We start from the raw sequence: 12,483 nt of genomic DNA on the forward strand, positions 1-12,483 counted from the left end.
GCATGTAATTTAATTAGCGTGTATTTCCTTTCTTCCATTTTTAGAGACAAACATAATAGAAAATGTAGTCGCTGTAGGTTTATCCTTTCAAAATGAGACGAGCCTCGCCAAATAAAATGAAAATTGCGGGGCCCTCAACGATTGGTCAAAAATAAAATATTTAGAATTTGGGATGGACTGTTTAGTGAATTTCACTGCCTTCCCCGAAGATAATTACGCGTTAGACTCTTTAGGTGCGATTTTAATTAAAATACCTTCTTAAAATCGGGTGCGCATTTATGTGACCCAAATTCAAATCTCAACGGAGTCGGAATGTATTAACAACCACGGGCGCATTGATTGTGACGTGGTTCGAAATGCATTTTCACGACGTTGCAATTCCATAAAAAATAAATAATAATAAAAGCAGTTTAAATCTAATAAAAGCACACAAGTTATAACATGTATTTAAAATCAGATATTTAGCCATTATAACAATTTAAGCGACCGTGCTAGAACCACGGGATTCGGGGGTGCCTAACACCTTCCCTCGGGTCAACAGAATTCCTTACTTAGAATTTCTGGTTCGCAGACTTCACTTGGAAAGTCGAATATTTTCCTCGAATTGGGATTCAAGATAAACTGGTGACTTGGGACACCAAAAGCCAAACCTTTCCCAAGTGGCGACTCTGAATTAAATAAATAATCCCATTTTCGAATATTGTCACTTAAATTGGAAAAACTCCCCTCGCGCATTTATCCTTCGGGATAAGCGCAAAAAGGAGGTGTGACATCAATCAAGTAATCAAATGCTACTTAAAATTTAGATGCTATCATTCAAATATAAAAGGACATGTTGAAATTCATGACTTTGGATGTAATTTACTTGTTTTTAGTAAAGTTTGCATAAAATAACAGTTATCAACCAAGTATTCAGGCGTCAATTTTTATCTAGATGACTAGACTATTTTATGAGGCCTTGTAGGAAAGAAAACACCAATCTTTGATCGGTTGAGTGTCAAATCTGTTGAGTCCACACTTCGTGTAGGACGCACTAGATGGTGAATTTGTAGTATAAGCTCAAAAACTCAAGAGAAATATAGCGTAATTTTAGAAACAAGAAAAGAGGTGTCCATAGTTTTAAGCGACTTATAAGTTATCCCTCTAACTAGGGGCGTACAAAAAAAAATCGACAAATTGTACCAAACCGATAATCCAAGTCAAATCAGAAAAAGAGACCTGACTATGGTTTAGTTTGATTTGGTTTAGTTTAATTTGGTTTGGTGTAAGAAAACAAAAACGGTCATAATTGGTTTGGTTTGATTTTAACTAAAAAAATCAAACCGAAGCTAAATCAACCCAATATTATATGTCTACAAGTTTTAAAAATATGTTGTAATGTAATTTATGAATATTTCTTAAATATTTTTATAGTTCTCTCTTTTAACGTAATATTTCAAGTTTGGGCTTAGTATTTTTTAATATTCCAATACTCTATGTTATATAGCCCATAAATGTTAGTAACTCAAATAAAACTCAAAGCAAAATCAAATCAATATTAATACTAATAAAAGTAATTTAATTTAATTCTAGGAACAACAATAGTATTGATATCTATTTTTTTTAGATTTGTGTTGGGCTAGACAATGAAAATGCATGATTTTTTTTTATTGTTTAGTAATTGATGAGAGCAAAACACTACTTAAAATTATGCTATCTAATCAAATATAGTATAGTATAATATCGTATCCACAAGGATTTGAGTTAAACAATATTTTCACAGTTTCTAGTTTGATTGCTATCCAAGATCAACAGTTGAGATTTATGTGATTAAGAACCAAAATTAACTAACATCTAAACAATTGACTAGTGACAATTGAAACAAGGAATAAATAAAGAAAGTTATCAATGGGAGAAGATAAGGTTTTGATAGGATATGTGCAAGATAATTATCTGGGATCTAACTCTAGGTAATTCACTTCTAATGTTCAAGTGAGTCTCTCGAATTCACTCAATTATTAGTTCAAATGTTTAGTAGAAACTCCTCTCTTGATTAAGTTTCAACCTTACGAGATAAACCAATTTAAGCTCTATGAAGATATGCAAGAATGTGTAGTGGATTAGTCTTTAGGAGAACCTCTCTCGATTATCCTCCTAACTAGGTTTAACCAACAATATAATGTAACGATATCACAAATTATTCCTCTCTTGATTACATGAACAAGTGAATATAGATGCAACAATTAAATCATCCAAAATCGATTCAATACATAAAACTAGAGTTATAATCCACAAACAAATAACAATGCACCAAATCAATCAAACCATAAAGGGAACTACTCCATAGACATGGAGTAATTCATCACAAATATGATAAAAAGATAGGAAAACATAAATTCAATCCAAACTTGGGTCTTGAGTGAGGAAGGAATGATGAAATCATTGTGCTTTTTCTCCTCCTACTCTTCCTTAGCCTCCTTAGGTCTAAAGCATGTCAAAAGTCCATAAAATAACATTTTTCATGTATTCATACCAAGTAGGGTTGGGCCCAAACGAAATCACCTTTTCCTAGCTGAAATAGGACATGTAATTTGTAAAACATATACAGGCGTGCCGCATGGGGCTATAGTGGGACTTATCAGGGAGCTTACACTTTGAAGGCAGCAGGAAAATACGCAGCCGCGTGCCGCGGCTATGGACTTTTCTCAGAGTACGGAATGTTTCTTGATTTTTGATATCCAGATGTGGTTCTCGACCTCTGAACACGATCCCGACTTTATCCCTTAGGCTTTTACTTAGACTTTAAAGCTCCAAATAGCTCGAATTAGTTTTATAATATCTATATAGCTCGGAATCACTCCTATAAGGCATAAAACACACAATAAGTACAAAAACGCTAGCGATTAAAGCTCAAACACAATTAAAGAGCAGTAAATTAGAGTGCAATAAGCGACTAAAATACACAATTATAGCCTACCATCAATACCCCACACTTAAACTATTGCTCGTCCTCGAGCAATCAAACTACATTTTACATAGACATGAATTTTTAAGCAACTCTCCTAACTCATCACACCAAGAATATTTAAAATAGAGTAAGCACAATAGTGTAACATCCTTGCATCAAGATTTTACTCACAAGTACCATGTATTATTCACAACTCGCTCACTTACTCCAACATAGAGGTCAGGCATTATCTTTCCTTCGTAAATCAAGCGCCCTCACACAACAGTAGAGAGTAGCTCCACACATAATAAAACTTATGAAAATCAGGAACTCAAGATAGAAAGAATTCACTCACTCTCAGAAACAACATTCATATATCACAAAAGATGGACCATAAGCTTGCCCGTAGTGTAATACTCTACTAATTGAGCTCATTCAGTCAAGGATCAATCAGGACTTTAATTAGTTGTAATGTAAGTTGCGGGATGGGTAGGATACATTTGGATATAAGAGTGACTACACCTCCCTAACTACTTTAATATATACAATTAAACGTTCAAAACCCCACACTTATGTCAAACTATAACTCCACCTCCACATCAATATACGTCAACTCCCAACTTCTTTAAGAACAAATACATCAAGAGTTACCACTTATCAAAGAATATTTTGCACAACAATACAACTATTTGTTTCTTCTTTTTCAATTCAAGTGGCTCTTACTTTTTTTTAAAATAGTGCACCTTTCTCCTAATTTCATTAGTTCCACTCAAAAGCCAAACCAATCACCCCACACTTTAACTTTTATAAAGTTCATAATAAATTCAAGTGCTCATGAGAGGTAAAAGGTTCAAATAGATGGTCAATTCAAACAAATGGGTAAGGTTTGTTATGTGATAGCCATAGAAATAGGATTGCAGGCTCAAAGGGATTAACTAAGATACATAACAATTAGGTGGGTAAAACATATATATGGCTTAACAAAGAAATGCTTATATCACTTTAAAAACTGAATAAAATCGCTATTTCCCTTTTGTAATGACCCAGCCAGTCATTTTAAGAATTAACGCCCTGATCCCCTATTAACTGCTTTTCCCGTGTTTCTTTCTGCTATTGTGAGTATGAGCACGTGATTTTTGACCTATATGAATTACTCCCATATATTCAAGAAAATAAATTTCTCCCATTATTTGCAATTTTGGTAGATTTTGTAGCATTTTTGTCGACTGTTTGCGTTTGTCTATGCACGTTTATTTTATTTAATTCATGAAAAATACAAAATATGTTGCATTTTCATTTAGGATTTAATTTTATATTTTGTTAGATTAATTAGCAAATTAGTTGTTTTATTAAAATGGAAAAATCGCAAAAATAACTTATTTTTGCATTTTTTAATTTTAGTTTAAATTTTGGTAGTTTTTCCTTTAATTTGGGTTTTGATTAATTGTGGTAATTATTAATTAGAGTTAATTAATTCAATATGGTGGGGTTAATTTGATTTAGGATTTAGTTTAGGTTTTATTTCGATTTTGAGAAAAGAAAAAGAATTTTGAAATAATTAAAAAGGGAAAGGAAGTGGAAAATTCAGATTTTGGGCCTTCTTAATTTTAAATCCCACAAGCCCAATTCAATTCCCCAATTAACTAATCCAATTTGGCTTATACCCGACCCAAGAACCCGTTCCAGAACCGGCCTTCCCCACCAATGAGCCAAACAACGATGTTTCAATCGAGTGGATCAGGACCGTTAATCTCTTTCGATCTAACGGTCCGGAACTGAGGCATAAGACAGTATTTAACTGTCTGAATCTGCGTACCCCCCCAAACCCGTCTCTCTCACACCACTCTCTCTTAGAGAGTTACACTCCAAACCTAGCGCCGCCCTGAAATCCCCCTCCTTTCCGGTGGCGGCGCCGGTCCCCAAATCGACATTACAAGACCACCACGACCCCCTCATTCCAAATTCCTAATTGGTTTCCCTCAAATCTTCACCAGAATCGTCGAATCTGGGTTAGAAGATGAAACCTAAAAATTCAAAAATCCCAAATCGAGTTTTTGTGAAAAATTTAGGTCTACTATGACATTATTCGTGTGTTCTTTACAAGAACACACGATTAATATCAGATTTGGCTGAAAATCCGAAGATTCCGGTTCAATTCTCCACTGTTCGAGCTCCAGTAGGTATTTTCTTCATTTTTTTTTCTTTTCTATTTTTCTGCTTCTTCTCTTTTCTGTTCGTTTTCTTTGTCCCTCTCCCTTTCCTCCAGTCTTTCCTTAGTTAGATTTCTTGATTTGAATTTGGGTAAAGTATTAAAGCATTGATTATAAGTTTCTGTGTTTATATGATGTTTGTATTTGTTTCGTATGCTTTTCAAATTTTCTTGTAAAATTTCTTGTAAATTCTATTTTAGTCTATGCATATTACCCGTTCAAGTTCTATTCCGTTTTTCCAGTCATATAATTGGTTCAGGTTAATTCGAATATGTGGTTTGTTTGTAGCTCGTCGTTTTAAAAGAAGATCACTCAGTTGAACTTAGTGTTAGCCATGGAAAATTCAAGTAATTTTGTTCTTGTAATTTTCAAATGAGCTTTTGATATTGTTTGGGCCTTGAGGTCATTTTCGAATCCTTCATAAGGGCCTATTAAGTGTTGGGTCAAACTTGACCCATCAACACTTCAAATTGGATTAATTTGACCCATATTTCTGCCTGGCCCAGGGGTAATTTTTAGGTGCTTAAGGGGTAGTTTAGGAACTTAGGCTTAAAGAATCTCTGAATAACTGAATATGAAGCTTCTAGGAAGCTGGGGAGGGGGACTGTTCTGAATATCTGATATTTAAATTAAGGACTCCTAAGCAAAAACAAAAATTCGAGAAGGTTTTAAGTGCAAATGTGAATTCTTTAAGGCTGCCATGATGCCTTGCCTATAAATGCATCTCTATCTTGCATTTCAAGGGGGGATTGAGAGATAAAAAAAATCACTGAAATTCAGACGGCTGAGCTTTCTGGTAGAAATTCTGAACTTTTGCATTATTGGTTGAAAACTGAAAAGAAAAAGTCTACTTTTGTTCTTGGATTTCTGATTCTTGTGTGGTATAAAAACCTTGGAAATTGGTGGTCTTATTGCTGAAATAGAAAACTGGCTTGAAGCTATTACTGTTCTATTGGATATGGGGGTGATTTCTGTTACTGATCTACTGCTGTTAGACCACTGATTCCTTACTTCTTGGTTTCTTCCTAATCTTCAGGTAAATCTGTAAACCATGGAGAGCAAATTATCATGTGTGAATGGGAGTTTGAATGAGCATGTAATTGAACTGAATACTGCCGTTTTGCTCCTTCTATTTTGTTTTTCTTTACTTCTATAATAGATATAAAGGTGTGTTAGTTACTTTCAGCTTTCCAAACTCCTTAATATGCATTAATAATGAGCTAACGTCATTTGAAAAATGTGAATGCAAAGGTTTGAATTTCAGGGAAAGCATGTTAGATTGTGATATTTTAGAGTTTGAATCGGTCGCCCTGTTAGTCAGAGTTAACTAAAACTGTGTCTTATATGATTGTAATGTAGTGAATTGATTGTATATGGATTGCTATGGTAAAAACCTAAAGTTAAGCCAATATTGCTTTCATTGCTATTCAGCTCGTTAATCCATGTTTAGATTGTCATACTGATTTCGTATCAAAAGGGAAGCCAAGAGTATTTGGATGGTAGATGCTTGGCAATAGCTCTGACCATTTGGTTTGGTTAAGTATGGGTAATGATCTTACTTGTATGTATAGTTTGTTTCATGTGGGATTAGTAGTAGCTTTGACTGTTTAATATTACTTCCCCTTTTAATTTGAAGATTAAGTGATGAGTTCAAGTTGGGATTTAAGGCGTCAACGATCTTAAGCCACTGTTCAGATTTGGTACCGTGATAAATCAATTAATGTTGGCATGTGATTTGAACAATAATGTATTAGTATTAAGAATGGTTCAATTGTGGATTTTCAATCATTAATTGTTGGATTTTGTTTTTAAATAACATGATCTGTAAATACAAATGCCAATACTTGACGTCCTGGGGACTCGAACTGGGGACCTCATGGTCTGTTGAAACTGGTCCGTTTTCATTTGGGCTCATTCTTAGGCTCAAATTTGAAAGCTTCGGCGAATGGGATTTGGACCATTTCTTTCTTGTTGGGACATTAGTTATTTGTGCTGGTTCAAATCCCTTGTTTAATTGATTAACTTTTCTTTATTTAAGCCCTTTTAGTTAGTTTGAGTGAAACTCTTAATTGCACTTAGCATTTAATAAATTAGGCCCATTAATTAGTGGAGGCGAGCCATATTAGATAACACGAATACCTATGGCCCTCAAAACTAATTTTAGAAGCCTTTAAAATAGAGTAAGCAAGGTGAGCCGTGCCAAATAAAATCTCAAATGCATGGCCCCCGCTTAATTAATATTTCAGTCCTTAGAAATTGAGGCGCGCCATTTAGTTGAATTTTCCATGGCCCTCGCAAAGTTAAAAGTGTGTAGTTGCTTTACGCGCGCTATTTAAAAATTACTTTCCTAAACTCGGGTGTGCATTTATGTGACCCAAATCCAAATCTCAACAACGTTAGATAAAGTGTGTTGTGGACTGTGGGTGCATTTATGTGACGTGGTTCAAGACACATTTTATGTGACGTTGAATCTTCCTAAAAAATAATTAGATAAAAGCGGTTATAAACTTAAAATTGAACCATAGGCTGAAACATGTACTAGAATCAGATAATAGGCCAATTGTAACAGTTGAGCGACCGTGCTAGAACAACGGAACTCGGGAATGCCTAACACCTTCTCCCGGGTTAACAGAATTCCTTACCCGAATTTCTGTGTTCGCGGACTGTAATACAGAGTCAATCTTTTCCTCGATTCGGGATTTAAACAGGTGACTTGAGACACCATAAATTATTCCAAGTGGCGACTCTGAATTTTTAATAAAATGATCCCGTTTCGATTGTCACTTTAAGTTGGAAAAAACTCCCTTATACCCCTCTTGCTGGGGTGTAGAAAAAAGGAGGTGTGACAGCTCTGACGACTCTACTGGGGACCGAACCTAGAATCTCTGGTTCAGGGTTCAGAATTCGAGCTTAGATGAATTATTGTATTTGGCTTTATCTGTTAACTGATTACATGCTTGGGCCTAATGTGTTAAATGATGCTTTTACCGCTTTGATATTATCTGAACTGTATATAAACTGCTATGAAACCCTTCTCTTCTCATCTTCGGCGATGTGCTCACTGGTCGAGACTCCTTATTTTGTTAGTGTCATACCTTGAAGCCGGATGGCCTTTTGGTTCCCGGTACGTAGCCCCCTCCTTGGCTCAAGTTGTCCGCTCGGGTACACAGTCTAGAACACATACCCAGGTTTTGAACCTAGAATAACCCAGCCTCATGCAGGATCCCTAGTAGGAACATTTGTTTGCATCAATTGCATTTGACTTTGGAGACTCAACAAAGGGGTTGGGTCTGTCTAGGACAAGTGTACCCGAAATGAAAAGACCATCCTGATGCATCTTACTTGCTACTTGTGCATTCATTTGCTTTGGATTTGCATGTTGACCGGCTTATAGAGGAAAAGTTGAAAAGGAAAGCCGATATGGGGACTGAGAGAGATAATTGTCTGTTTTCAATAACCAATGTCCAAAATATACCGAAATTCTGCCGAAATTTTGAAAAAAAAAAATAGAGAAAATGTTTGTGTTTTTTTAGAAAAAAAAGAGTTGGTTTTTCTTTTGTTAGAATTGCCCGAACTACGCCAGTTTAATTCTCACCGGATGTGGGATACGTAGGCAACCCCTATCGGGTCCAACTTCCCTTTTGCAAAAATATCCCAAAAGAACAAAAAATTTCTTTTATTTTAAATAAGCAGGGTGATGCCATTTTTGTCTAAAATAATCGAATGTCCCCAAAAGGATGCCGGAAGGCTGTTTTAGCAAGAACAGCCACCTTCGGTCTCTTTGTCGAATTTTTTGCCGGTTAGCAAGCACAACCTTAAAATCTTCTCCCCGGAAGTGCTGAAAGTCCTTATTTGCAAAGCCGGGTTTTATTTTGAAATGAAAATTTGATAAAAAAAGAGAGAAAGACAGTGTTAACTTTGTTTTTGAGTCAAATGAGTCTTGATTTTGCTTAATCACCCTAATAAATGTGCAGAATGAGCACGAGTCAAAATTTGCCAATAACAGTCATGAACAAGATCCCTTTGGAGTTGTGTATGTGTTGGGAGGATCTTGGTACATCAGGGCAAGATAAGGTCAATCTATACTTGGGAGGACACACCGGGTTGTTGAAGATCAGGCCTAGAGGGGACATCATAAAGGCGTTGGTTACATTATGTGACCCGGCCCACAATGTGTTTCATTTCTCAGATTTTGAACTCACCCCAACTTTAGAAGAAATAGCCGGATATATTGGGAGCGCTGAGGTTCCTCTGAGACACAAGTATCTGGTTGCTCCCAGAGCTGTCGCTGTGCACAGATTCCTAGAATCTTTAAAGATAAGCAGTGGGTTCACAACCCAGATTTGGTAACCGGTTTTTCCATTCCGAAGTTTATATACCAGAGATACGGTCATATAGAAGGGTTTAACAATCCAGAAAGTAAAATTTGTAGCAAGGGGAACCGTCTCAAATGGGAAGAACACAGGTGTTTTGCTTTTATGGTGGTCTTCTTGGGACTTCTGGTGTTTCCTAGGAAAGATGGAAATATCAACATACGAATAGCTGGGGTTGTCAGAACTTTGCTTACTCAGGCAAAAATCACCCTCGCACCCATGATAGTAGCAGAAATTTTTCGCTCTCTCACAACCTACAAAGCCGGAGGAGACTTTTTTGAGGGATGCAATTTGTTGTTGCAGATGTGGATGATTGAACATCTATGCCACCGTCCTCAATTCATGAGTTATGGGTCGACAGAGAAAACCTGCATAGAGGAATTTTATACAAGGGTTGATGGAATCAGCTTGCCAGAAGGGTTCACAGAATGGGTATCACACCTCCGTTCCCTCACTGCAAACCAGATAGAGTGGACGTTTGGATGGCTTCCTGTAGATGAGATCATATACATGCCAGCTACCGGGCCTTATTTCCTCTTGATGGGTCTCAGAAGTATCCAGCCTTATGTCCCATACCGGGTTTTGAGAGAGCTGGGGAGATGCCAAATAGTTCTGAAAGATGAAGATCTTAGTGCTCAAGTAGTCGAGATTGGCCCTGACGGTCAGTTTCATGAAGCAGCAGTCCGCCAGATTTGGAGCGAGTGTCAATACTTAACGGTAAATACCTGTGTACGTGATTGATCCAAAGGTGAAGTTTCACCGGGGTACCTTGCTTGGTATAAAAGGGAAATTGAGTTTGGGAGGCTGGCCAAAAGACCCCCATCTTCAGGAATTTGTCGAAGCATCACAAGAACAGTGGGCTTGGTTGACCAAGGAGAATGAGTACAGGGTTACCATAAGCAAGCTAGAGAACCAAGTCAAGGATCTTCAATTCGAGAATGGTTTGCAAGCCGCGGCAGATGAGGGTGAAAAGAAAAAGCTAGCCAAAGACCCTTCGAGCCTAGATTCGGGGAATGAAAATAGCAGCAGAAAATCCCGCCAGAAGTGCAAAAGATGAAAAGCTTATAAAGAACCTTAGGCAGAAGGTGAGTGAGTATGGTTTCGATTTGAACAAGGCAGAAGGCGAATTAGCAAGGGCTCAAACAAAGCTGGCCAAAAATGCGGAGGAACGAGAGTGCTTGGTTAGGAAATTAAACGAGAAATATGACAATGAGGTTGTGGGGTTGAAGAAAAGGGTCACCATCTTTGAGAAAAAATGGTCAAGTAGGCAAAAGACTTTAAGGCAGAAAGGGAACACTGTTACGCAACAATGGCATAGTTAGAAAGAGATTTGCAACAACTTCAAGAATAGAATCATGTAGCCGAACAAACTTTGGAAGCCAGGGCCCAGCAGATTGGGCATTTGTTGCAAGAAAAGGGTGTCGTAAGAGAGAGGGTCAGAAGAATCACCAACTACATCGCAATGAAGTGCAGTAGCTGTGAGGATATGACTAGATCCATGTTCTTTGCCACTGTGATGACCTTTGTCAATAGATAATGGAAGATATCTACCACATCCAATGGTATTTAGCACGTCGGCCCATGGCGAGACCGAATGATGTCCCGCGGGTCCCAGGAGCAGTTGAGGCACTGATGTATTCGTGATTTGAGTCTGTATTTTCTTTCTGTCGAAGTCTATCAGTTTATTTTCGAGTTGGTAGTTTCTTTCTGTCGAAGTCTGTTAGTTTATTTTCGAGTTGGTAGTTTCTTTCTGTTGGAGTCTGTTAGTTTGTTTTTGAGTTTGTATTTTGTCTTTCACCAGAGTCTATTAGTTTCTTATTGAGTCTGTTAGTTTTTTGAGTCATTGTAATCAAAGCATTTACTTTTTATGAAAATTTGAAAATCCCACAAATGTTCTATTATTTTTACACTTATCCCCAAGAACTACGCTCGGTCTGATTCATGCGGGATCATGATACGTAGGCAATCTCCATGGGATTTGACCATAACCAAAAGAAAAAAAAGAGAGAAAACAAGAGAAAAAGATAGGAAAGACAAAGAAAAAGAATAATAAAAAAATAAGAAACCATGGGGAGGAAACAATGGCAAAACCAGAGAGAGAAATGAAAGGATAAAAAAAAAGAGAAATCAAGCATGGAAAGGCATGAAAGAAAAAAAAAAGAGAAAAAGGGAAGTTGCAAATAGAAATAAGGAAAAGTCGGGGTGACACAAGCAACCGATCAAATGCATAATAGAAACATTTAACTGTTTAGGTGCATTCATCACCCAAATGTGTGATTGCCTATCTGTTAAACCCTGATCTCTAACAAGTTTGCTGTTGTCATCAAGTAACAGGTAGGTGGTTAGTTTGTGTGGTATTCTGGCAACTCACCCATACAACACCCATTCCAAAAACAAAGTGATCATGGCCAATCAGGAACTTGATGCGAGTGTCATTGATCCTTCAAGAGAGGTGGAAGAGTTGGATATTAATTAGATGAAAGAAGAGATGTATAAGTTGAAGCAACAGATGGCCGAAATGTACCAAGCCTGGGCAAAAGGGCAACCACCACCAACTTACCCCGCTAATCCTGCTTTTATCCCGCCATTGGCTCAACCCCAGGAACCTCCCACTGTGAACTCATCTCCGGACTTCCCCTATACCAAAAATTCCATGGCACCACCTCCCATACATCACAAGCTCTACCACCCAAACAAGTCCCGTACCGTCCTCCACCAGTCACTCTTGTTTTTGTGGCACCCCCACCTGCTACATTGCGCCGATCCTCCAGTGAGCCTCTCCAGACTCACGACAACCAGTATTATCCCCTGAAGCCCACCTTCAAGGCTCCAGAACCCTATTCCTACACCCCTCGTTTTGATCTTCCTGTGGAAATCGAAAAACCATCTAAAAATCCCGAAAACGAGGAGATGTTCAGGAAAGTTAAAAGCTTGGAACAGTAATTCAGAGACATGCGGGGGTTGGGAGGTCAAG

At 37.4% G+C, this 12,483-nt stretch overlaps 1 long non-coding RNA gene across 1 annotated transcript; it reads left to right on the plus strand.

The window, feature by feature from the left end:
• Positions 1–5,886: 5,886 nt before the first annotated feature.
• On the plus strand, positions 5,887–11,400 carry LOC142174952 (uncharacterized). The gene is made up of 2 exons (XR_012704111.1): positions 5,887–6,172; positions 9,111–11,400. It is a non-coding gene; the product is annotated as an uncharacterized LOC142174952 (long non-coding RNA).
• Positions 11,401–12,483: the final 1,083 nt, after the last annotated feature.

The sequence above is a fragment of the Nicotiana tabacum genome, chromosome 20 (genome assembly GCF_000715075.1).
Source record: "Nicotiana tabacum cultivar K326 chromosome 20, ASM71507v2, whole genome shotgun sequence".
NCBI classification, from domain to species: domain Eukaryota; kingdom Viridiplantae; phylum Streptophyta; class Magnoliopsida; order Solanales; family Solanaceae; genus Nicotiana; species Nicotiana tabacum.